Here is a 24631-nt window from a genome sequence, read left to right as displayed (position 1 = left end):
CATCAACCGCAAGGTTGGAGTAGGACCAGGCGGTGCATCGTCGTGTCATTCTGCATGGGATTCAGCTCCATGACAACAGACAGCAACACCTCACACAGCTTTTGAGGCCCCGGGAAGCAGTAAGTCTTAGCGAGGAGAGACCCTCTTCCTCTGCTTTCCAGCACCAGCCACATCCTCACATTTGTCATGCTTCCTTTGTTCTGGGCCAGCATACCTGCTGAGCAAGCCTGGGACTCAAGGTGCCGCTTAGCTCGATAAACAAGTGCCTACACTGTGCTTGTAAAGTGCTTATCGTGGTGTTTGGCCATGACAGGAAAGATAAAGCGAGTCATTGTACCAATGCAAACACAGCTTTCCCACTACAGTCTATTTTTTCAGGGACCCATCCATCTAAAACACCCAACTCAAAATAGTACTCACTGCCATTGAGGCCATTCTGACTCATAGTCACCCTGTAGGACTGTCCCTATGGGAGTCTGAGACTGGAACTATCTACATGAGCAGAAAACTGCATTAACTTTCTCCCTCAGGGGGCTGGTGGTTTCGAATGGCTGACCTTGAGGTTAGTATCCCAACAGGTAACCCAGTTAAGCTACCAGGCCCGACTGCACAGCAAGTAGCACTTTTTAAGGACTTACTGTGGGGTATAAGGCCAACAGGGTTGAAAATAACAGTGACAACAATTGGTTATTGAGGGCAGCTGTAACAAGAACACAACCCGTGGGTGCCTTACCAGCCAAAAGTAAATGTTCTTACGGCTTAGAGAGCTAGAAATCTCAGTGCAGATGTTGTTCCGATGTTTCTAACAGCTTTCTCTGTGTGGGCAGAGGTCCTTGTCTACTCACGCTTCCGCTCTTTGCTGGGCTTCCTGTGGCTCACCATCTCCTTTTGTCTATCTCTACTTCTGACCATTACTTACTTAATCTCCCTTACAGTTCAAAAGAAATGGACTTAAAACCCACTTTCTACTAAATCTCTCATTAACATAGCAAATAGAACCCATTCCCAAATTGGATGTTAACCAGAGCGCGCGCGCGCACACACACACACACACACACACACACTCACACACACGCAGGGATACCTGTTGAGGAGACTCCCCCATCGGGGTTTCTAGGCTGTCGTCTTTAAGGAAGCAGACTGCCACGTCTGTCTCCTGTGCATTGCCTTGTGGGTTTGAACGACTGCGCCATCACGGGACTCTAATAACGATCGGAAGTGATACCACGTGTTTTGGAAGGACACGGCTCAATCCATCGGAGGAAATACCGAGAAGCAACGTAATGCATGCTGACATCATTCTAAGCAGAACAATCCTGTGAAGTGGGTATGATCATCCGCATGTATAGGGGAGGAAAATAGCCCATGGATAAGTAGAGACCTAATCCAGGATCGTTCAACGGCTGAGCCGTTGTCATAGCAACCCATGTACAGCAGAACAGAACACTGTCCGGTCCTGAACCATCTTTATGATTGTTCTTATAAGTGAACCCCATCGTTGCAGCCACTCTGTCACTACATCTCGTTGAGGCCCTTCCTCTTTTTTTGTTTTGTTTTTTTGCTGCCCTCTACTTTACTAAGCATGATGACCCTTTCCAAGGACTAGTCTCTCCTAATAACATATCCTAATTACATAAGACGAAGTTCTCCGCCCTCACTTCTAAGGCGCATTCTTGCTGTACTTCTTCCAAGACAGACTTGTTTGTTCTTTTGCCAGTCCATGGAACTTTCAATATTCTTCACCAGCACCACCATCCCTATGCATTGATTCTTCTTCAGTCTTTATTAGTCAATGTCCAACTTTCACATGCACATAAGACAACTGAAAATACTACGGTTTGGGTCAGCTAGACCATAATCCTCGAATGGCATCCTTGCTCTTCAATGCTCTAAAGAGATCTTGGGCAGCAGATGTGCCCCATGCAAAGCATCATTTGATTTCAGGACTGCTGCTTCCGTGACCACTGATTATGAATCCAAACAAGATTATCCTTGACAACTTCAAGCTTTTTGTCATTTTTCACGAAAAAAAAATGATACCTATTGGTCAGGAGCAAGACAAGGCTTTGTACTCCTGTAAAGAGCTTCACTCTTGGAAACTCACAGGAGAGGCACTACCCCGTCCTGCAGGTTTCCTATGAGTCAGGCTGACTCCGTGGCAGTGAGTTTGGCTTGGTTTGGACCTATTGGTCCAGTTGTGAGGCTGGGTTTTCTGAACATTAAATCGGAGTCCATATTGAAGAGTGGAACCCTGATGTTCAACAGCAAGGGCTTCAAGTCCTCCTCACTGAAGCAAGCCAAGGCTTCCATTTGCATGGGACAGATTCGAACAAGCTTCCTTTAATCCTGATGCTGCATTCTGCTTCACATCTGCCAGCCTTTCTGGTCATTTGCGCAGCACACAGTTTGAATAACGGGTGAGAAGATGTAACCCTGACGCTCCCTTTCCTGATTTTAAACCAAGCAGCATTCCCTTAACCAAGACTACCTTTTGATTCATGTGCAGGCTCCATGTGAACATGAGTGTTCTGGCATTCCCATCCTTCTCAGGAATATCGCCCGTTGGTATTGTCCACACACAGGATGCTTTTGTACATAGAACAGTTAGACCCTGGCCCAAAGGAATCCAGTTTCAGAATCGGTGCTCTTATTTACTAGCTATCCTTCATGTTTTCTCTAATCCATACCGTCATCCAAGGCGGGAATTAGCGTCCCCACTTTTCAAATGTGGACGTATACGAAGGCTCAGAAAGGCAAGGAAGCTTGCACAAGGACAGAGAAAAGACTGTTTGTCTGACTCAAATGTTACACCCTTTCCAAAAGCTGTATCCCTGGACCCGGAAGTGCTGGCTGTGTATATTATTTTATAATTTTCTAAGTCCGCTGACATATATTATCTCGTTTCTTTATCATGATGACCCAGCAATATTCATCTTGTGATCCTATTTCTTTTTAACAAGTGAGTCTCAGAAATCGAAATAATTCAGTTAAGACCCCAGAGTAAATAAGCTGTTATTCCAAATCAGGTGTTCTAAGTCGGGGAGCTAGCTCATCCTTACACCAAACCGCAGTCCCACTTCCGAGATATTACCTGCGCCCCCAGCACCATGCTAGCCTCAGCGCTGGCCCTTACCGTTGAGTGCTGAAATGGAAACAAAGCGGAACTGCTGTCAGCCAGAGAAAGAGCGAAGAGAAGAACTAGCATATGAGGGATTCAACAGGGAGGCTACTGAGTTATTAGAAAGCAAACCAAGCGAAATATTCACTATTTGAAATGTCCATCAAAAGTCGGCATGTAAGTGATGGACCATCCGTGTGTACTGTGCTCGCCTGTCAAATGAGGTGCTAGTACTCCAGCTGTGGTTTCTGGTGGATGACACCCCTGTGGACTGCTGGAAGGCCCAGAGTAGGCACCTCAGTGGTGGTTGATGCAGTCCCTTCTCTGGGGACTGCAAGTTTCTACTACGGCTCCCTGCTTCATTGGTCCCAAACTGGATATTCAGTCTTTCTTGTGGCATGACACATGGCCTAGCAATGTGTAAATGATGCGGGTAGCCCACGCAGTGTACGGGGAACAGAGAAGCTGGGTCTGTAAACAAAGTGAGGGTCTGAGGAAGACAGGCAAAGAACAATAGAAAGACCCATGCTTGCATTCCCTCGTTCTCTTTTTGTTTGCTTGCTTCACCAACTCATGGTGATGTCCACTGCTTGCAAGCAAATCAATTCAAGGTGCTCAAGGTACCGAGAGGAGGTGGAGGTGGGTAGTAGGCAAATAAAGTAGCTGTGACGGTGTTTGAAAAAGATATGTAACTATTCGAAAGTAGCCAGAGCATAATAATGGAAATATTTATAATACAAATAAGTCACTCTCCACTCATTGTAATAAAGTGCTCCTTTCCCAATCTTGAGATATCTAATTCCTCCCATAGCTGGCAACCTCCTGACCAACCATATACAGTGTTAATATTATAATACCTGACAAAGGTATGATGGTTGTTTTGTTGTTACTGTAGATTTGTAGGAGGTTGAAGACTTTTTTTTACCCATGATAAAATTTTTCTAGAAAGATCTTCAAAAAATACCTTAGAGTTATATTGCACTTTCCTGCTTTTAAAGATCTTTTACCCACAATGTTGTGGCTGGAAATACAGGATGGCATGTCAGCATTGCTACTCTACCACTGAAGACCAACGTGGGTAAGTTTACCCCACAACGTACACGCACTAAAAGCTCAATGCCAATCTTAGGATACACAGAACTATGTCCCCCATGAATTCCTACACGCTATCTCCCAGGTCACTAGACAGCCAAAATCAGACGCAAATTTAGTTGTGGTGTGGTAGGTGGATTTAAATGTCTTTCTTCCTGTTTTAGGCAACAATTTCCCAGCAAAGCCGGCTCCCGTGGATCAAGCTTTGAGCAACTGTGACTGTGGGTTGTCATTTGCTCACTTTGTCACCCAGGCATTATTTGCACTCTCTTCTCTTTCTGTGCCGCGAGCTTGTCGGTCTCTCTTTGTCTCTTCCTCTTTGCTTTGGGTGAATATGGACTATATCCCTAATTGTTCACAGGAGAATGTGACTGACTGGTGTGACATTGTCATGTTTGTTCAGTTATGGTAGGACTCTAATAACTACAGTCTCGTGGTTTCAAAAAGGATTTACTCACTCCCTGCCATCAGTCAATTCCAACTCATGTCGAGGCTGGAGGACAGAGTAGATCTGCTTCTGTGAGTTTCCAAGACTATCACTTTGAACAGGAGTAGAAAGCCTCCTCATTTACCCTTTGAGCACCTGTGATTTTGAACTGTTAACCTTGTGGATAGCAGCCCAATGTGGAAGCCACCACCACGCCAGAGTAGGGCTCTCTTTCAAAAGGATATACAGGGATTTATTTTTTTTAATTCCATTTTCTCCTTTGTCCATTTGACAGTTCTTACATGTGCAATTCAGTCACACCAATTATATTAATCAGAAGGTGCAGCCCTACCCAGTTAGCTCTGCCAAAAGCTCAATCACCATCAGCAATGATGCCCCTTGTCCCTGTCCCTGCAGCCCTTGGAAGCGTTAGTAAACGGAGGTCTCTGTATGTCTGCCTAGTCCACATATTTCATATAACTGGAATCACACCATGCTTGTCTCGTTTACTGTTATTGTCAAAAACCTAAATGATGCTGCCGTTATCTTGATAGGATGTCATCATTACAAACTGGAGACCGGGAAAGATAGACCTCCTGCTTGGCTCTTTGATGTTCATGCGTCCGAGGTGTTTTCTTTGGAGCAAGATGGCCACAGAAATACAATGGTTCCGCTGCTATTGTTGCAGCACCGCTGAGGAGTGGGGCTGTGCTCCATCGAAAGGCAGGTGGAGGAGAAGTCAGTGTTACGGCAGAAATCATGTAAAGCCGCACATTCTTACGCCTCTCTTCATGAAAACTTTAAAAATCACATGAGTTACTTCCAGTCCCTAGTTCTGGAAAACACTCAAGCAGAACATCCTGGCATAAGAAAGCTGGGATTTCTAATTTAACATTTTGGCCCAATGCTGTGTTCACTTGGAATCAGCATCAGAAGTTCCTTCACCACTGTCCATGGTCCTTTGTCACATAATACACACCTTCCCAAAGTCTAGCTAGAGGCAAACAGCTACATTACAGGAATATGCACTTTTAACATTCAAATAATCGATCATTTTTCCCTCACCCAAATATCAAAAGGCACGTAGAGTGCTTTAACTTCCAGTCTCAGGGGGCACAGGACGACCATCGTTAAGTATGAGCACAGCCTCCTCTGAAGGCTTTCCGGAAACACTGCCAGGCTGCACACCGAAACCCCAGAGATGTTCCCCAGCCATCTCCCAGATACCCCCTAGGTCCACTTGCTGCTCTGTGGCGGAAAGACCACCAGGGGCACCCCTGTAGTAAATGTCTCTATTTATGGACTGGAGGAAGAACCATCCAGATATGAAAAATAACCCTTATTTACCAAGCTAATGGAAGTTCCACACACCTTACTGATAAGCAGACATAACCAGGTGTCACTGAGCCAATTCCAACATGAGGGCACCCGTGTGTGTCAGAGATTTGTGTTCCATAGAGATGCCGATGGCTAATTTTCCATAAAAAGACAACTAGTCCTCTCCATCTAGACCCCACTGGGTGAGCTTAAACCACCGCATTTAGGCTTGGCAGAGGATGGAGTAACACATTCAGACCATCCTGTGACTTAAAAGTGATTTGTCAACTCCTATTATGTAAGTTATAGTCAATTCATATGGCCCTTCTGGCCATAATTCCTTATGTAATGTATTATAATTCTGAACTCTTGACCTGTGACTTCAATCCCATAGTGGTGGGCATTCTCTACTATCCTAAAGGACAGAATTAGGGAAGCATTAAGACCTGACTTAAATAGATGGTATGAACCAAGTCACACCTTTTGTGTCCCTGGGGGAATCTTTCAACTCTGTCTTAGTAGAGGTTGGGGACCAAGTCACTTCCATCATTTCCTTAGAGGCATCTTTACGACACTTTCCTAGAGGTGTGACTTCTGACACCATCCTTGGGGTGTGTTGTAGTTGTTGTTTCTTTTGTGGGAGGGTGTATGATGAGCTAAAAGATTAAACATACACACACACACACCTCCATCAAGCCACACCTCCTCTACTTCCTTCCTGACCTTTGGAAGATGCAAGAAGACTTGCTTTGACTTGGGACATTTTTTTTATGTTTATCTCTGGACCCTGTATTTGGCTCACATCTTGCTAACCTTCGGACTTGGGACTGAAGGGCATGTGAGACCATATGAGACATTGCCTTCGGAGTGGGTGAGCCTCAATGGGCCATGGCAATGAGCTGCAGACCCCAGGGACCTGACGGGAGTAGACTCAAGAGAAGCGGGCCAAAATAGAGCAGAATCGAAGAGCTGGATCTTTGAGACATCTCTAACCTACATATCCTTGGGACTACTCTGGAATGGACTCTCCTAAAAAACCAAAAACAAAAAAATTTACAACAATATAAAACCTTTCACAGAGCCTCCCTGAGAACAACCAACAATGCAAAGCCCTACTCTTATCAAGAAGATACTTAGAGATGTAAGGGGATTTCACAGGTTTTAAGTCCTAATAGAAGAGACACAGCCCAGAATGAGCTACTGGCAAATGTACACAAAGGGCAAATAAATGAAAGAAAGTAAAAGTTAGAAGAAAGCTGAAAGGTCATTAGGTAATATGGATTTTATCTCTGTGTTACAGCTAAGAAAATTGAAATCCTCAGGTAAGTGAGAAGAATAGAGTTCATATTAAAAATGAATATATACAAAATTCATTTACTCCACAATTAAAAAACAATAAACTACTGATATATACAACATTGATGAATCTCATTCACCTAGTGCTAAATGAAAGAAGCGGGACACAACAGAATGTGATAACTGAACTTAGAGGACTGAACTTGTGGGACAGGAAGAGAAATCTCACCTTGACCATGGAAGCAGGGTTATTGCCTCTCAGGCAGGAGGAATTGACTGAGAAAGGGCACTAAGGAGCTTTCTGAGGAGATGGAACCACTCTAATGGTGACTGGGTGGGAGGTATCTGTGGGTACCTAATTGTTAGAATTGTATAGTTAGGATTTGTCCTTTCCAATTATGTAAATTGTACCCAAAATAGTTTTTTTAAAAGGTAATTCAACAACAGGATGTTGTTACCAAACCAAAAATCAGACTCACTGCCATTCATCATGGAGCCAATTGTGACTCAGAAAGACTCAGGAGGGCAGGGTGAAACTGCTCCGGGGGTTCTGAGACTGGAACTCTTTACAGGAGTAGCTCTGTAGTTTCTAACTTCAAACATCAGGGATCATGGCTCCACAGGGAACCCCTGCACGGTCAGGCCTCCGGAGTCTGTGACAGGTGGTACAATATATGCCGGTGGTCAGTCTGAATATGCTCAAGATTGGTCAGAAGGAAAAACAAGGGAAGCTGGACATGATGAGCAAGAGAGAGTTCAGTTGGAAATGTTTTGCACCTCTCCAGAAAGACCCTTCCCATGCTTTTATGTTCGCGACCCCTCTGGGGGGTCGAATGATCCTTTCACAGGGATCGCCTAAGATGATTGGAAAGCACAAAAATGTTTCTCACAATATATAATTACAAACTGTTTTGTGATGAATCACTATGCTTTAATTATGTTCAATTTGTAACAATGAAAATACATCCTGCATATCACATATTTACATGATGGTTCATCACGGTATGAAGTAGCAACGAAAATAATGTTATGGTTGGGGGTCACCATAACGTGATGAGCTGTATTAAAGGGCCGCGGCCTTAGGAAGGTTCAGATCTGTTTCCTCGCATCCCCCCCACCAAAAAAAGTGACCCCCAAATCATGGTGTCCCATGTGAGTCACATGAGAACTGTGCTTCATGGATTTTAATGGCTAATTGTAAGACAGGCCTTTCTTTTGATGCACCTCTGGTGTCTGCAAACCTCCAAGGTTACTAGCAGTGGAACTGAACTATTTGAACCTCCCCCTACCCCCAGTGATTTCCAACCTCCTTTAACAAACACTAGGGGCCCTGGCTGCATGGCGCTTACACGGTGGGTTGCTAACCACCCAAGGCTCCTTGGGAGACATCCACCTAGGAAAGAGTTAGTCTTGGAAATCCACAGGGGCAGTCGGATGCTAGCCTATGGGTCGCTGTGGCTCAGCTTCGGTGTGATGGCAGTTGAGTTTGGTTATTTTGGGAATGCTTAATGAAAATACAAAGCCTTATCTTCCTCCTAGAAAGTGGCCGGGGTTCAAACTACTGACCTTGATGGTTAGCAGCCCAAATTGTAACCCACTGCGCCACCAACATTCTTTAAAAATACTTATTGTTCCCTCACTTTACCTATTTTTATTTTAGTCTCAAATCATAATGAATTTCTTATGTTTTTCAATAGAATTTACAAAATATGACATGGCCAAAGAAATATTGCAAATGGCATTTGTTTGTAACTATTGTTAAATTTGTTTGTTTCTCTAGCACATCAACTGACATCCGAAAGTTGTTTGAGTGTTCATTTTTCATTTATCTTATATGCAGTCCAAATATCATGCATCCAGAATAGCATGTTAAAAAAACAAATGAGGTGAGTCAAGGGTGCTTCTCCTTGTTTCAAACCGTTGCCCTTGAGGTTAGCAAGCCCAAAGCATAACCACTACCCCACCAGGGATTCTTTTCCTGTGTTGGGAGGGTGATAACTGCCACAGGCAGAATCTCAAAGTGCTTTATGGGAATTATCTACAAGATGACTCAGGTCATCCATCAACTGCAGGCGGTAAATGCATGTAGTCTGACGGCAAAACTACCTTGATAGCACTTGACCATCTGTTATTAAAATCCCCATCCCTTAGCAGTTATTGCTTATTGCATAACACCAATAGGTCTTGTAAAACATACATTTACAGGAACCACAATAGAATTACTAACGATCATACATCGGGGTTGTAATAATCCTATTGTGAGCAAAGCTGAGCTCTGAAACCATGGGTCTAAGCGCATCCCATCTGATGACAGAGCCCAAGACAGAGGGACTTATGCTGCATGGACATTTTTGGGGGAACAACTTGGAATGGGTGACACACGCTTTTCTAAAAGAAAGCAAAATTAATAGAATTATTCAAGTGCCAAATAATTCAAATTAGAAGTCCACATAAAGTTACCTCTGGCTATAAAGAGAAATGACGTTTGGATGCATGCTGCGACCCAAATGAAGCTTGTAAACATTATGCTGAATGAAATAAGTCAGTCACAAAGGACTACTATTGTGTGGTCCCAATTAAACATATAGAATAGGCAAATGTATAGAAAGTCAAGTTTATGGCTCGATGCTTAGGAGGCACTGAGAGTCTGAGCAAGGTGGTGGAAAGTTCTGTTAGGATGAAAGGTGATGGTTGAACAACATGATGAATACCATCAATGTTACTGAACTCTGCATACGACTGTTGAGATACAGGGTACCTCAGTTGTCTAACTAACACCAGAGAGGTTGAGAGCTGAACACATTTTCCCATAAGAAATAATGGAAAACTAAAATTGCACGTGTAAATGCCTGCTTCCAGGACTTAAATCACTCCAGCGGCTTCTAGCCTTCTCGACTATCACTGTCTCAGACACGCCATCATCATCGACTTGTTTCTAATTCTCCAAATGAACAGTAACTTTTCAACCTCTGGTTTGAGTTCTTTGATTTCAAATCTTTCACCACATTAGCTGCTTTAATCACATTCCCGCCTCCCCTAAATAAAAAAGTTCCTAATGTCGTCGACTTAGCCATGTTGTATCCAGTCACCAAGTCAGAGAAGCAGGGACCGGATTCAGCTTTTGCCATGATTTCTCTTTAACCCTATCGTGACTCTCACAGTTGACCTCTAAGCTTGACTGCTGGTCTCACTAACTTTGTCGGGAGCCGTGGTGATGATATTTTACGCAAATAAAGCTTGAACAGAGAACACAGTGACGAATGTTTTAATGCACCGACGGAAGCACGACATGCTGTCTGAGCGGTCGCTTAGACTGCAACATCACCCCTTTTTGTCCGCTGCGAGATGCCACGCGTGACCCACGCTGGACCCAAACAGGTTTTTCCAAGTCAGATTTTCATCTTAATGATGAAACAAAGGAGCTTGGAGGCATTCGATAACTGAGATATCACTGCGAATGTTAGACACATATTTGCTATAAGAACAAGAAGAAAGAGGAGGAGGAGGAGAGGAAGAAGAAAGAAGCATTTCTTTTTTTTAAAATCTCTCTTTTTTTAAGGAATATCCACTCATGAGCCAAAGAACACTTTTAGTGGTCCTGATAGGACCCTGAGAACAGTGGAAGAACCCTTTCTTTTTTGTCCACAAAATAAACAAGCAAAAAAAGCAACAAAAAAAAATAAACAAGCAAAATAGAACCGAGACCCAAGGGCCCCCTTACTTTAATGCCCACTCAAGATTTCATCAAACTGGAAACAACCAACTAGATTACTATTGAAAAGAAACTGCACTAACCACCTAGATTAAGATGTAAAAGACATAGGCACACCTGCACATGTATAGATTCATAAAGCAAATACATATATACATATACATGGGGGTACTCCCCACAAAATGAAATTTTTTTCAAAGCTATGTATTTAATTTTTTTTTTTTACAAAATAACATGATCACCTTCAAAGTACTTCCCAATACACTTAATACTTTTGTCAAATCTATGATTCCATTCTTGGAACCATTTTTCAAGCTCCTCTGGTTGGATGGCTGACAGCATTTCCCTCATTTTTTTTCTTCACCTCCTCTATGTCATCAAATTGCTGTCCTTTCATGACCCTCTTCATTCGAGGAGACAAAAAGAAGTCACACAGGGCAAGGTCGCTGACTAAGGTGAGTGGGGCAAGGGAGGCGTGCTGTTTTACTGCCAACCACTGATGCACTGGGATGGCTTCGTGAGCAGGAGCATTGTCATGGTGGCAACACCAGTCCCCCGTTTGCCACGAATCAGGCCTTTCTTGTTGCACACTGTTACACAATCTTTTCAGAAGCTCTAAATAGAAAACTTGGTGGAAAGAACTCCAAATGCACTATCCCCTTCCCATAAAAAATTTAAAAACCCACAAATGAGCATCAGTTTGGGACGGCACCCCTCAAATATATATAAATATAGCAGAACAATCCAAAGTGTAGTTGTATGTTTCAAGTTTTGTGAGACAAGTGGACTTGCTCTGAGGCAAAGGAAAAAGTAAGGCTGACCATTGTTGTGCACACTGCTACCCTCAAGCTAAGAGTTTTCCCCCATTACTCCTCCACTCTTCCTAACCAGCACCTTTAAGAAAAGATGCAAATTATGTTAGGCTGATGAAACTGTGAACTCCTACTTAATCCACAACTTTCAAGATCATTAAGAATCGGGGCAGATCTTTTAAGGACTTTCCGGAGCCTCGAGTTACAACAAAAACAGCAATTACAATTTTCAGGGCAATAACTCTTTCCTTGGGTGTGACATTCTATTTACTTACAGGCTGTCCATTTATCCCCCGGGGGTCTTCCATTAAAGACTTCTTCTTCTGACTTATATACGGGTTGTTAGCTACACACGTCTTCAAAGGCTTCCAACACCCCTGCACCTGTGAAGAATGGAGCATCAAGCAGCCGAATTAATTGTGCGGCATGAAATTAAGAGTGGATCTTTACATCTGCAGTTTTCCACTTACTAGCGTGTATGCACAAGTCAGGAGCACTTACCTTCACTGAATGCGTCTTTAGAATAAATATTATGGGCTCACTGTTTATCACAATTTACATGAGCCAAATGTAGCCAAATCACAGCTCAGTGTGCCTGCTGCCAGCAGCTGCAGGGCCAAGAGAAAAAAGGAACCGGTTGGAGGGAGGGTGGAGGCAGCAGCTTGTAAACTTGCCAAAGACATTATTTTTGAGCCAACAGTATATGCGCTCCCCCCCTTTTTCTTTCCTTCCTTTTTTAAAAAAAAATTCTGTTTCTCCATGCTATCTATCAATGTCAATTGCACCACAATGCAAAGAGGAAATACTACCAAAAGAATAGGATTGTGGTCTGAGCAAGGATGAGAGGGTCCAGTGGGTAGCCCTCAGGGTACGGGTATGATCATACTATTTCTTAGCAAGTTTCCATTAGGCTGCAGTTTCACGGTTGATAAAGTCTGACTCTTCAGAGACCTATCACCTACAGAGTGAATAGGCTTTGGGAATATTTCCAAAGACTAAATAAACATAGTATTTTGAAATATATTTCCATTTAACTATCTTTTAAATATATGATATAACCACCTAACTGACCATTCTCGTTTCCTCAATCTAGGAATTGAATGTTTCATACGGTAGTGTTCAAGTGGGAAACCCAAAAGAGACTTTGTCTTTGTTGTTTAAGTTTTAGCAATTGAGAAATGAGTCTATGTGTCTCTCACCAACATCATTGTAGCTACTGAAATGTGTTCATATATTTAAGAGCAAGAAACAACTCAAGACAGCTTTAACATTGCCCAAGATCAAACTGAAGAACAGAGAACACATATTAGTTTAAAGTCAGTAACTCTTTTTTTTAGTTGCTCAGACTTTTCCAAGATAACCCCAAAACTAAACCCACTGCCATTGACGCAATTCCAACTGACAGTGACCCTAAAGGACACAGTGGAATCATCATCTGTGACACAGTAGAACCACAAGCATGTAAATCTTTATGGGAGGAGACATGCTTTCTCTCATGGTGTGACTGGTAGATTTGAACAGCTGACCTTGGGATTAGCAACCCAACACACAACATATTCTGCCATCAGGGCTCCTCTTTTGCTTGTTAGCCTGGTTGGAAAGAAAATACCCTAGTTGAAATCAAGAGTTCTGACCTGGCACTAACGAGTTGAAGAACCTCTCACTCTCACTACCATTGAGTCCATACTGATTTATGGTGACACTCCTGTGGGTTTCCCAGATTATAACTCTTTATGGGAGTAGAAAGCCCTGACTTTCTCCCTCAGAGCAGCTGGTGGTTTTGACCTGCCAACCATGGAGACCACAAGCCAACTTGTAACCATTATGTCACCAGGGCTCTTGAGGAACCTCGGGTATATATATATATAATTCAGTTTCTCTGAGACTCAGTTTTCTCCTGTTTGAATTAAACTGGTTGGTATCTGACATCTACAACTCTAAAGTGGCATGAATTTATATGTATTTGAACACATAATATTCAGGTAAAACATTCCAAGCTGGGCCCACTTAAGACGGAATATTGAAATGCTGGAGTAATTCTCATTTATTTTTGTTTAGCCCACAACTACTAATATTAAAAAGGAGTTCCACTGGAACAGTGGCTAACGTGATCGCCTATCAATCAGAAGGCCCGTGGTTTGAACCCATCAGCCACTACAGCGGACAGATGAGGCCGTGTGCTTAAAATGACAGCCTTGGAAACGCCGTGGGGCAGTTCTACTCTGTCCCGCAAGGTTGCTACGAGTTGGAGTCAACTCTATGACACTGGGCTTTTTCGGGTACTTAATGTTGGAAAGCAGATGCCTTCTGCACTGCCAACAAAATGTTCCTTGAATTACGTAAGACTCATCAATAACTAAACTCTTTACAATTCGGATATTCTTTAAAAAACAAAATTTTAATTATTATTAAAATCATTTGTCATTGTAATTTCAACAGGAAAGGATTTTATCACTCCAAGTTGCAAGAAAACAAAATTCATATGATTTATTTAGGACCTCATAAACCAAGTGAACACAAATCTGTACCAAATCTCAAAACTAGACCCCCAAATTCACCAGCATTGCTTTCAGAGGATTCTCTGCATAATAACCATTGTGTTTAGGAAGTGGACAGTGAATTTGACTCTTGGCAATTCCATGCATTGCAAGTAGAACTGCTCCATAGGGTTTTGTGGGGTTGTTTGGTTGTTGTTTTTTTATATAGCTTCTTAATGGAAGAAGTTCACCTGGCCTTTCTTCCATGGAGTTGTTGGTTGGGTTCAAACCACCAGTCTTTAGGTTAGCCTCCTACCACAGACTGCTTACACACCCAGGCTGATTTCCTGGCTCACCATAAGCTGAAGTTGTCTCAAGGGCAACTGGTTGCCTCTGCATCACTGGAGAAGATCTGTGTCAGAAGAAAGAAGGCTGTCTCTACATCGTTCATCTCACGCTTTAGAAATTCATTGGCTTTTCCAGGCACTGAAGTCGCTTTTAAAATGAATAATAATCCTTCCTTTCATTGGTGAACTTGTGTAAAGTTGACCCACTGGTATATACGGAGAGAGACAAATCCAATCTCATTCTTCACAGAGGGACCTCGTCAAGAGACAAAGCCCTATTGATTTTCCATATGTTCCCATCCTCTCCCTACCTGTCCTGAGAACATGTTCCAATCAAAATCTGTATATTTGATATTTCAGGGTTTTTCCCATGTGTTTTCTCCCCAATTTCCATATTGAACCCACCAAACAGTTAAAGGTATTAAGAATGGTCAAGTTACATGAGCATGAAAGGTATTTCACTTGTAATTTTGTTTTTTCTGGTGATGGAACTATTTATTCTCCACTGAATAGCATGTTTGGTATTGGTCCCTTGGCTAAAAGGAAAAGGACTGAGATTAGTGAAAAGTTGAAAGTCAGCCTTCATCTCCTTCAGGTAGATTACCTCAGGAAGAAAAGCCACAACTCAAACAAAAAAAATCACGGAGGGCCAACGACTTTATTTACAAATCCTTTGCTGCTTACTAAAGCAGCATAGTTGTTTCCAGATTTCTATATGTCAATCCAAGCCAGGAAGTATATGACATGACTGGGGCTACTAATACTTAGCAGTCTGGCTCTCATAAACCCCTCAATTCTTTTCCTTGACTTGATCACTCATGTTCTCTACGTAAGGCTGCTCCATTATAGCACTTATCAAATAGGACTCTAACTAGTCCTCTACCTGCTCTCTCACTAGACAGCCCAGGCCAGAGGCCATGCTTACTCATTGTTTTCTGTTAATTGATCGTATAAACGAATAAATGAGTGAGTGTTGAGTCATGACCACTTTTGAGTAAATATAAGCTCTGGTTAATCTAGAACTAGATAAGCATTAAATGGTGATATTATCCATTCAATTAAAAAATAGAGCCACTAAATTTTTGATATTGCACATTTGTCTCAACTCCTAAGAAACTAGCTGGAGCAAAAGTAGTTACCTTTGTTCACCTCCCTCTCTATTCTCTCTATCTCTCTATCCATCTGTCTATCTATTTACATGCAGATAGAAAGAAGTATGTCTATAAGTATAAAGACCCATGCAGAAGCACAGGTGGTTCACCTAGAGGTTAATTGAAGCCCTCGTTACATCAGGGGTTATACACATTGGTGGGCATCAGCTGGTTCCCACCAGTGCAGTAGGACCAATGCATAATTTTTGTTGCTGTTGGCGAACCAGTGGTTGAAGCGATATATGGGATCAGAGCTGTCTCTAAGGTAGGCTGTTGGGCATCTATCTGCCCAAGGTGGAAATCACAAATGACACTCCTCGCACTTGTTAAATGTTCCTCTTCTGCACAATGGCGTATTCGCAATACTGTAGTCTAAGTACTCATAGTAATGTCCATAGGTATGAAAATTGTTTGTAATATTTATGTTTTCATTTCCTAAAACTGTTATACTTTTGATGAAATACCACATTCTTATTCCCTTGCATTTGCACTTCAGAAAACAAACACAAAACATAGAGAAAATTTTGCCGAACAGCTAGAGAGTAACACACTGTCATTTGTTTCAGCTTTATGTTATGCCCAAAATTCCCACGAGGTATCATACGTGAATTATGCAATTCCTGAAGGTGTTCAAAGAGCTAAAAGGTTGTCAGAACAACTGCTGCAAGTTCAGCAGAAGCGGAAAAGAGTTTTTCAAAAGTGAAAATAATATGTTCAGAGAAGAGCAGTTGCCTGTTTCTAACAAATCGAGCTCACTGACTATTGTCCAACTGGCCTTCCCCTAAAGGAATGGGATCGTACTCCCCCAGGGAAAAGATGCTAAAGGGTGACGCACACAGCGATGACGCTCAGGCAGAAGCGAAAAGTACTGCATGGGAGGCCGCCAATCAAAGGGCACGATGGAAATACCTTACAGTTTTATGTTTGGGGTCCGATATTATTTAATATTTTTTTCATTAGTATTTTGAAACTCTTTCTTATAACTGAGTCTAGTTTTGTATACCTCTTTTATTGCTCTTATTTAAGTATAAGGTGTATGAAACAATAAACTACCTTTCAGCATATCTTTTTTTATATTTAATATGGTCCTTAGGGCAGTGAACCAGTTGTTAAAAGTATTTGAATCCCACCACTGGTTATGTATGCTGGACCGCTAGCTGTAAGGCCAGCAGCTTGAAAATTCCAGCCCCTCACAGTGGGAAAGATGAGGCTTTCTACTCCAGTACAGACTTTCCGCTTCGGAAACCCAGAGAGGCAGCTCTACCCTGTCCTGTAGAGGTTAGAATTGAGTCAATGTCGAGGACAGTGAGTTTGAGGGGTTAATTTCTCAGGAACTTTGTTTAAATTAAAGAGTGGTTTCTAGAAGAAAGGATACAGACCTGCCTTGAAGGATACATGGGCGGCTACTTTAAGGAGCAGTGCACTGGAACTGTTGATCTATTAGAAAACAACAACAACAACAACAACACTGCAAACCTCTTTCCTAAGCATCATAGAAAAAGTGGTACCCGCCGCTTTCTAAAATGTATTTCACCAACTCCTTAAGTAGGAAGAAATGATCAGCTGAAACAAACAATGAGAAAAACCTTCAAGTGGGGCATGTCTTTGGAATCTAAAAGTAGCAACGTGCCTTGAATGTTCAGGTAGAAGGCAGTCTGAGGAGATGCTCTCTTAAGTCAGACATCAGTAAGCAGCCCCTTCCAAGGCCAGCACGGTCCCTGGGGCAGCCACAGTTCCAGGGGCTGGAGCTGCAGATTCACATTGGCAGGCCCAGATCAGAAGCTAGCTTGGGCAGCTAGTGGAGAGCAGAATGGGGAAGGGGTTAGGGTGCCACTGGGAGGCATGAGAGCAAGGAAGACATCAGGGGGCTGGCCCAGGTTTAGTTGGTCTTTTCAAGACCTGAGGAATGAGTCTCCTTTCACCCCACAGTAGCAAAAGCTTAAGGTAGACGAGCTCTTTCACGGTCTTTGCTGGGGTGGTGAAGTTAGGCTTCTGTCAACTTTGGGGGGGGGGGCGGCAGGATTTTCTCATGGTATGACCAAACAAGATGTGGTCAACTCCATGACAGGATGGTCTGTGAAGCAGCCATGCAGCTGTAAAGTACCCTTGTACACCAGGAGGAAACCACTGGCATTTTCACAATTGTTTCGGGACAGCTGGGACAGCCACTGCGTCCATTCCTCGTGTTGGGGCCTCTTCCTTGTTGCAAGCCCTCCACGTTACCCAGCAGGATGACCTTCTCAGGGACTGGCCTCTCCTGCGAACATGTCCAAAGTATGGGAGGCAACGTCTCACCGCCCTTGCTTCGAAGGGGCATTCCAGCCATTCTTTCTTTATAGACAGATTTGTTTGTTCCTTTGGCAGTCCGAAGTCCTTTCAAAATTCTTTGCCAGCACCTAAATTCAAATGTATCAATTCTTCTTCGGTCTTCCTTATTCAATGTCTGAGTTCCACAAACATAGGAGGCAACTGAAAATACCATGACTTGGGTCATTTGCACCTTAATCCTCCAAGTAATATCGTTGTTTTTCAACACCCAAAAAAGGTCTTGAACATCCTATTTACCGAATGTAGTGTATCATTGGATTTCTTGAGTGTCTCATACATGAGCATTGATTCTAGATCCAAGCAAAATGAAATCCTTGACACCCTCAATCTTTTCTCTGTTTATCATGGTGTTACCTATTGGTCTGGTTGTGAGGATTTTGGTCTTCTTCACATTGAGTTGTAAAACCCCCATAATCTGGTCACAGCCTTGGGGTTAGTGGGGGAGGTTTTCTTTAGGGTTACTCTTGGTATAAATTGACAGTGTTTAAAAGATTTTGGACTTCTACCACTGGATTCAGATCCTGAATCTAGTTCATTAACCTCCGGTTATATTACCTGCTGACTTCAGGAGCCATCAGCAGATTGCCAACCTTGGATTCATTCAGTCAATCTTGGATTCATTCAGTCAGCCTTGGATCCCTTCAGCTTGACCTCCACCAGCCTGTGATCTTCCTGCTTCAACTTTCTGCTTCATTTTTGTCAACTCCTGCAGCTACAAGAGTCAGGCGGAGGCTTCCTCTTACATCTGCCCCATGGACTTGAACCAGACTGGACTTAACCACTTCTATAACTGTGAGTCATTTCTTAATATGCATCTCTTTCCATATACATACACATACAAGCATCCCTGTTTTGCTTCTCTAGAGAACCCAGCCTAATACATTACTTATGGCTTTTGCAAGCATTTCACTATTTTCCTCACCAAATGATTTGGTGGGACCATCCAAATACCGTGTTGAGGACTGTGACTCATGGATCGGGTAGAATTGCCAGTCCCTGCGTATAAAGCCATGTCACCAGCAGAAGAGAGAATCCTTGGACCATCAAGAAAAACAGAAGCCATTGGAGTGTTGTGTGCAAGGTCCCCATCTGAAGTGGCAGAGGCAGTAGGGGCCATGAGCAGACGCCATGAGACAGAGCAGAGGAGCTGTGCCCTTGAGACAAGAGAGGCAGAAGGGCAGGCGGTTTCCTGGCCATGGAGGCAGAGGTCAAGGGAACTCATGACTGAGAGGCTGAGGACCATAAAGAATTGGCTGCTGGCTTGGAAATACTGCTGTAGAACAAATACTGTACTTTTAAAGTTTTCTGATTCTGCCTTGTGGTGACAGTTTAACCTCTGAATCAACACCATAATTGCATGTGTTGTCTATGCATTTTGTGTAGCCGATGCAATAGATGATCAGATCCAGCAGAGTGCTACTGGAGGAAAGGTTGGTGTCAGCATATGTTTAAAGAAGGAGAGACGGTGGAGACATGCTTGACCTCTGCCTTAGTGACATGTAAGACAAAGAGGTCCGATTTGCTTCTGGGAATGGTTAGAATGATAAAAACACCACTTTCAGAAGAGAAGTATATTGAGATAGATGGATGATATAGTCAGAAATCATAGCTTCACATTGACATTTTTGTCTTTTTTATTTACCTTCACCCAGGATGGTTCTAAATACAAAATCTTAAAGCAAAGTAAAATGAAAGTTCTAGTGTGTGCATTTTTGCTATTATTTAAGCCATCCCTGGATTGCCTATTTTTCTTGCCTATTCTATCAACAGCCCCTTCAACTTAATAAACTCCTTAAAAGCTTGAAATATAGCTGCTCTGGCCTGCAATAAACTCTGTATTCTCCCTACACATAACATTTTCTATTGTTTTTCAAGTTCATCAGTTTGTAGTTGTTGTCGGGTGCCACTGAGTCAGTGCCAACTCATCGCCACCCTGTGTACAACGGAATGAAACTCCGCCCAGTCTGTTTGAGCCCACCCTTGCAGCCACTCGGCCAGTCCGTCTCTTTCAGGGTCTTCCTGCTTCTTTGCTGACCCACTCCTTGACCAAGCATGTCTTCCTCCAGAGGTTAGTCTCTCCTGATCACAAGTCCAAAGAACTTGGTCAGAAGTCCAGGCACTGTCGATTCTCAGGAACAGTCTAGCAGTGTAAGTTGCTGCACGTTTTTGGAAATCCGTGTTATATCAATATTCTTTTCCAACACCATAATTCAATGATCTTAATTCCTCTCTGGTCTTCCATTTTCATCTTCTAGGTTTCACATGCATATGAGGTGATTGAAAATACCAAAGCCCAGGTCCAATGCACCTTAGTTCTCAAAGCAACCTCTTTGTTTTTTGTTTGTTTTTTTGTAGGAACGGAGTTACTTTATTAATAACTTCCCAACAGCATCTGTAAACATCGGGTACAAAAATAGTCCATGAAACTCTGTTTTCCAAGGTGGCCCAACTTGCCCCTAGAGGCCCTGGGAGAGGCCTGCTGGGGTCAATGGGGGTCCTCTGGGGTGGCCAGCCTCCACCTCAAGCCTACCAGTCTCCATGCCCCACCCCAACAAGATGCAGATTGGAGAACAAATTTGATATTGTCATCAGGAAAGGGACAGGGAGACGAGTCAGGGGGGCAGGGGCAGCTGACATTTTCTGCCTCCAGGAGGGGTTCCAATTTTTGTTAGTCTCTAAGTGTTGTCTGGGGCAGCTCTTAAGCCCTGGCACCCCTTCTGAGGGCCCCAGCGGGGTTGGCCACACTTTTGGGCTGGGGGTCATGTCTGCAGGAAAAAGAGGAAGGGTGGGCAGGAGACAACCGCAGAACCCAATGCTCAGGAACCCCAGAGGACAGACGGAGCCTCGGGAATCTGGAGCAGGGCTACTCGCCCAGTGTCTCCTCCTCATCGTCCATGGGGCCGCGCCCATTAATGGTGGGGGAGCAGGGCCGGGCCTGGGACAGGTCCTCGAAGCCGGGGCTGAGGGGGAGCGAGATGAGGTCAGGGCTCGTGTCGCAGGAGCCTGTGCTCTGCTCCGAGGTAGCAATGGTGGTCGTGGTGCTGGGTGGGATGGGGTCCTCATCTTCGTCCTCCAGCAGGCTTGCCTCCGGGATGTGGCTGAAGGCTTCAGGGTGCTGCCGAGCCAGCTTCCCTTTCAGGGTCCGGATCCTGCGGAAGATGCTGTCCAGGTCCCGCTTCATCTCCACCAGGGTCTTCGTGTGATGCAGGAAGCGCTCGTTCATCTACTGCAGGCGGGCGCTCGACAGGTTATTGAAGTTCAGGAGCATCTCGTTGGTCTTCTCAAACCGGTCCAGCATGTTCTTCTGGGCCAGGATGATGGCGTTGACGTCGTCCGCGTTGACCATGCTCAGGACGCGGCTGCAGAAGACTCTCGAGGCGAAGTCTGGGTCATCCATCTCTTCTTCCTTCTGCGCTGCCTGCACATCTGGCGGCCTTGCTCGCGCTTCCGGGATCTCAACCTCTTTGTTTTTTAACATTACAACGAGGTCTTTGGATGAAGACTTTCCCAGTGCACTACAACTCATCAGCTCCTAATGAAACTGATTTCATTTTCTCTCAACTGGATGCCATTTTTCCCTCACGGAAGCAAATAACTTTTGACAGTCATTTTTTTCTTCACTAGGAATAATAACTAACCCTTACCTATCCCAAACAAAAACAAAAACAGTTAGTACTGATTTTTATTTAGATTTTCATCCACTAAAGTAGTTGAATTTGATTCCTACTTTAGCAAATTATATGAGTTCAACAAATGGAAGTGAAGAATGGGCTTACCAATCGACCCACAGTTTATGATGTGAGAATTAGTGTATATTTGTTCTCTAAGATTAACATTCAAATGTCATGTCAACATTTTATTAGTTGTTGTTAAAAGGTTCTGAAGGATTGTTTGATTGGTTTATTGATTAATTGATAAGGATTTACTTCACCCTAACAGTGTGGTTTGCAGAAACACTCTGGTCAAATCCATAAAGCATCCCATCTGGGTGTAACCTACAATCAGCTCAACTGGAAGAATTTTTTTTTAATTAACTATCAAAATAAAAGCATATTCACTTGTGAAACTCTTAATCCCATTTATTTTTCTTTTGCAACTAGAATTCAAAGGCAATTCCAACCACAAATATAGGCACAGATGTCAACGTCTAGTTTGTTAGGTAATGTATGTCATACAAGGAACCCAAAATTCATACAAGGGACCCTTGAAATTAATGCATTTACATGTGTTTGTTTAGGAGGACCAGAGAATAGACACATTCCGACTTTGTTCCAGCACCACTCCCTGGACTCCTGACAATCACAACTCAAAAACAATGGCTTCATTTCCTGAATGCTGACTCTTACTTTTAGTGGCTTCTCAACTGGAGCCACAACTGCCTGGGAGAATAAGGCTTGCAGGACTGCAGTCTCAGAGGAAAAACAAGCAACAACAAAAAACCCAAAATAAATACAGTCATGGAAAAAGCATTAAATTATCAGAAAGAGGCAATGACTCAGGGCTTCTTTGAATTTTACTGTTTCTTAAAATTTACATCCAGGAAAGCTAGAAACACTCAAGACATTTGTCTCACATTCAATGCCATTAAAAGAAAGTTAATGAGTGAGTGGCCCAATATGACCGGAATATGCATGGTATCGTACATTGGAATGAGGCCACAGAAGGAAGTCATAGAATCCAAATTTCCATCTGGGGCAGGAATCATTCAAATATGCATGGTACAGAGCTAGCTTGCTTCTGCTTGAACATTATTGGGGACACAGAAATGTCACCAACTTGTCAAAACATTTGGTCCGCAGAGAAAGAATAACTTTTCAGAAGGCTTATGATGAAATAAAATTGACCCACCCAAACTGTCTTTTCTAGGGTCAAGTCCTCTTTTGCACCAAGGCAAGCATATTCTAACATCCTCCTAATGAAACAGCCTCTGAAAAAGTAGATTACAATAATGTCCCTTACGTTTTTTTCTAAGCTTCAAACTTACTTACGAGCAGACTTATGTAATTTTCTGATCCAGTTGGTCCGTGACCTCCTGGCTCTGAATCCCACTGACATTTACTGAGTTGTTGTGGTTGGTAGGTGCTATTGAGTTGGTCCCAACTTCTCGCAACCGTACAATAGAACAAAACTGCCGGGTGCCATGCCATCCCCTCCACTGTGGCTGTGTTTGAGTCCACTGTTGCATCCCCTGTCTCGATCCATCTCTGTGAGGGTCTTCCTCTCTTACACTGACTCTCTAATTCAGTAAACATGATGTCCTTCTCCTGCAGGGCACTGATAACCTGACCAAAGCACATGAGGTCGAGTCTCATCATCTTCACTTCTAAGAAACCTTCTGGAGGTACTTCCTCCGAAACAGAGTAGTTTGCTGTTCTGCCATTCCATGGTGCTTTCGACAGTCGTTGCCAATATCAGAATCCCAGTGCGTCAATTCTTTGATCGTCCCTACCCATTTGTCCAATAGTAACATGCACACGAGGCAACTGAAAATACCATTGCTTGGTATTTTCAGGTCAGGTGCATCTGAGTCGTCAAAGTTACATCTTTGGACTTCAACACTTTAAAGTGGTCTATGGTGTTTATTGGTCCAGGTGTGAAGATTTTTGGTTTTGCTACAAAATTTATACTGTTGCAGTATATACTGACAGCTATATTATTTGATTTTCATCAGCAAGTGTTTCATGTCCTACTGGTCTTCAGCAAGCAAGGTTGTGTCATCTGCATACCACGGGTTGTTAATAAGTCATCCTCTAATCCCGATGTCATATTATTCTTTATGTGGTCCAGCTTCTCGGGTTATTTGCTCAGCATACAAATTGAGTAAGTATGGTGGAATGATAGAAGGGCATTCTCTCGGTCCACGCAACAGGTTCTCATGAGCCCAACTAAGTGTTCTGGGATCCCTATTCTTTGCAGTTATCCATAATTGCACATATGATCCACACGGTTGAATGCCATTGCATACTCAATGAAACCCAGGAAAATAGCTTTCTGGTGTTCCCTGCTTACAGTGACCATGCACCTGACGTCAGCACTGCTCTCTTTTATTCCACATCCTCTCCTGCATGCAACTTGAATTGCTGGCAGCTCCCTATTGGACTGTTGCAGCTGTTTTTGAATGATGTTCAACAATATTTTACATGCTTATGATACTGATTGTATTGTTCTATATTTTCCACGTTGAGTTAGGCTGTCTTTCTTTGAACTAGGGACACTTCAACTTTTCTGGGTATGACCTGTTTTCAAGTCATGGCTCATCTGTTCTATATTCAAGTAGCTTATTCATCCCTGTGAAATATGCATCTTGTTAGTTTCTGCCTGTCAGACAGAAATTTTCTTTCTGTCTGTGAAACAAAATAACCTGTGATTTAAAATGCTTAATTGCCTCTAGTGACTCTATGTAGAAAAAAAATTAGCAACAATTATGTAAATAAACTGATTAAGGGAAAACCATTTTAGAAGCTATAATTTCAAATTACTAAAATGAAATTCATGAAACAATGCTTCTATTGCAGTGTATCATGTATTCAATTGCCTTTGTATAAACATTCAAA

The 24631-nt window shown here is 43.0% G+C and overlaps 1 pseudogene; it reads right to left on the bottom strand.

Moving 5' to 3' along the window:
• Positions 1–20406: 20406 nt before the first annotated feature.
• LOC142448772 (kxDL motif-containing protein 1 pseudogene) lies at positions 20407–21526 on the bottom strand (annotated as a pseudogene).
• Positions 21527–24631: the final 3105 nt, after the last annotated feature.

This window comes from Tenrec ecaudatus, chromosome 5, assembly GCF_050624435.1.
Source record: "Tenrec ecaudatus isolate mTenEca1 chromosome 5, mTenEca1.hap1, whole genome shotgun sequence".
Classification (NCBI taxonomy): domain Eukaryota; kingdom Metazoa; phylum Chordata; class Mammalia; order Afrosoricida; family Tenrecidae; genus Tenrec; species Tenrec ecaudatus.
This window is presented reverse-complemented; position numbering and strand designations above follow the sequence as displayed.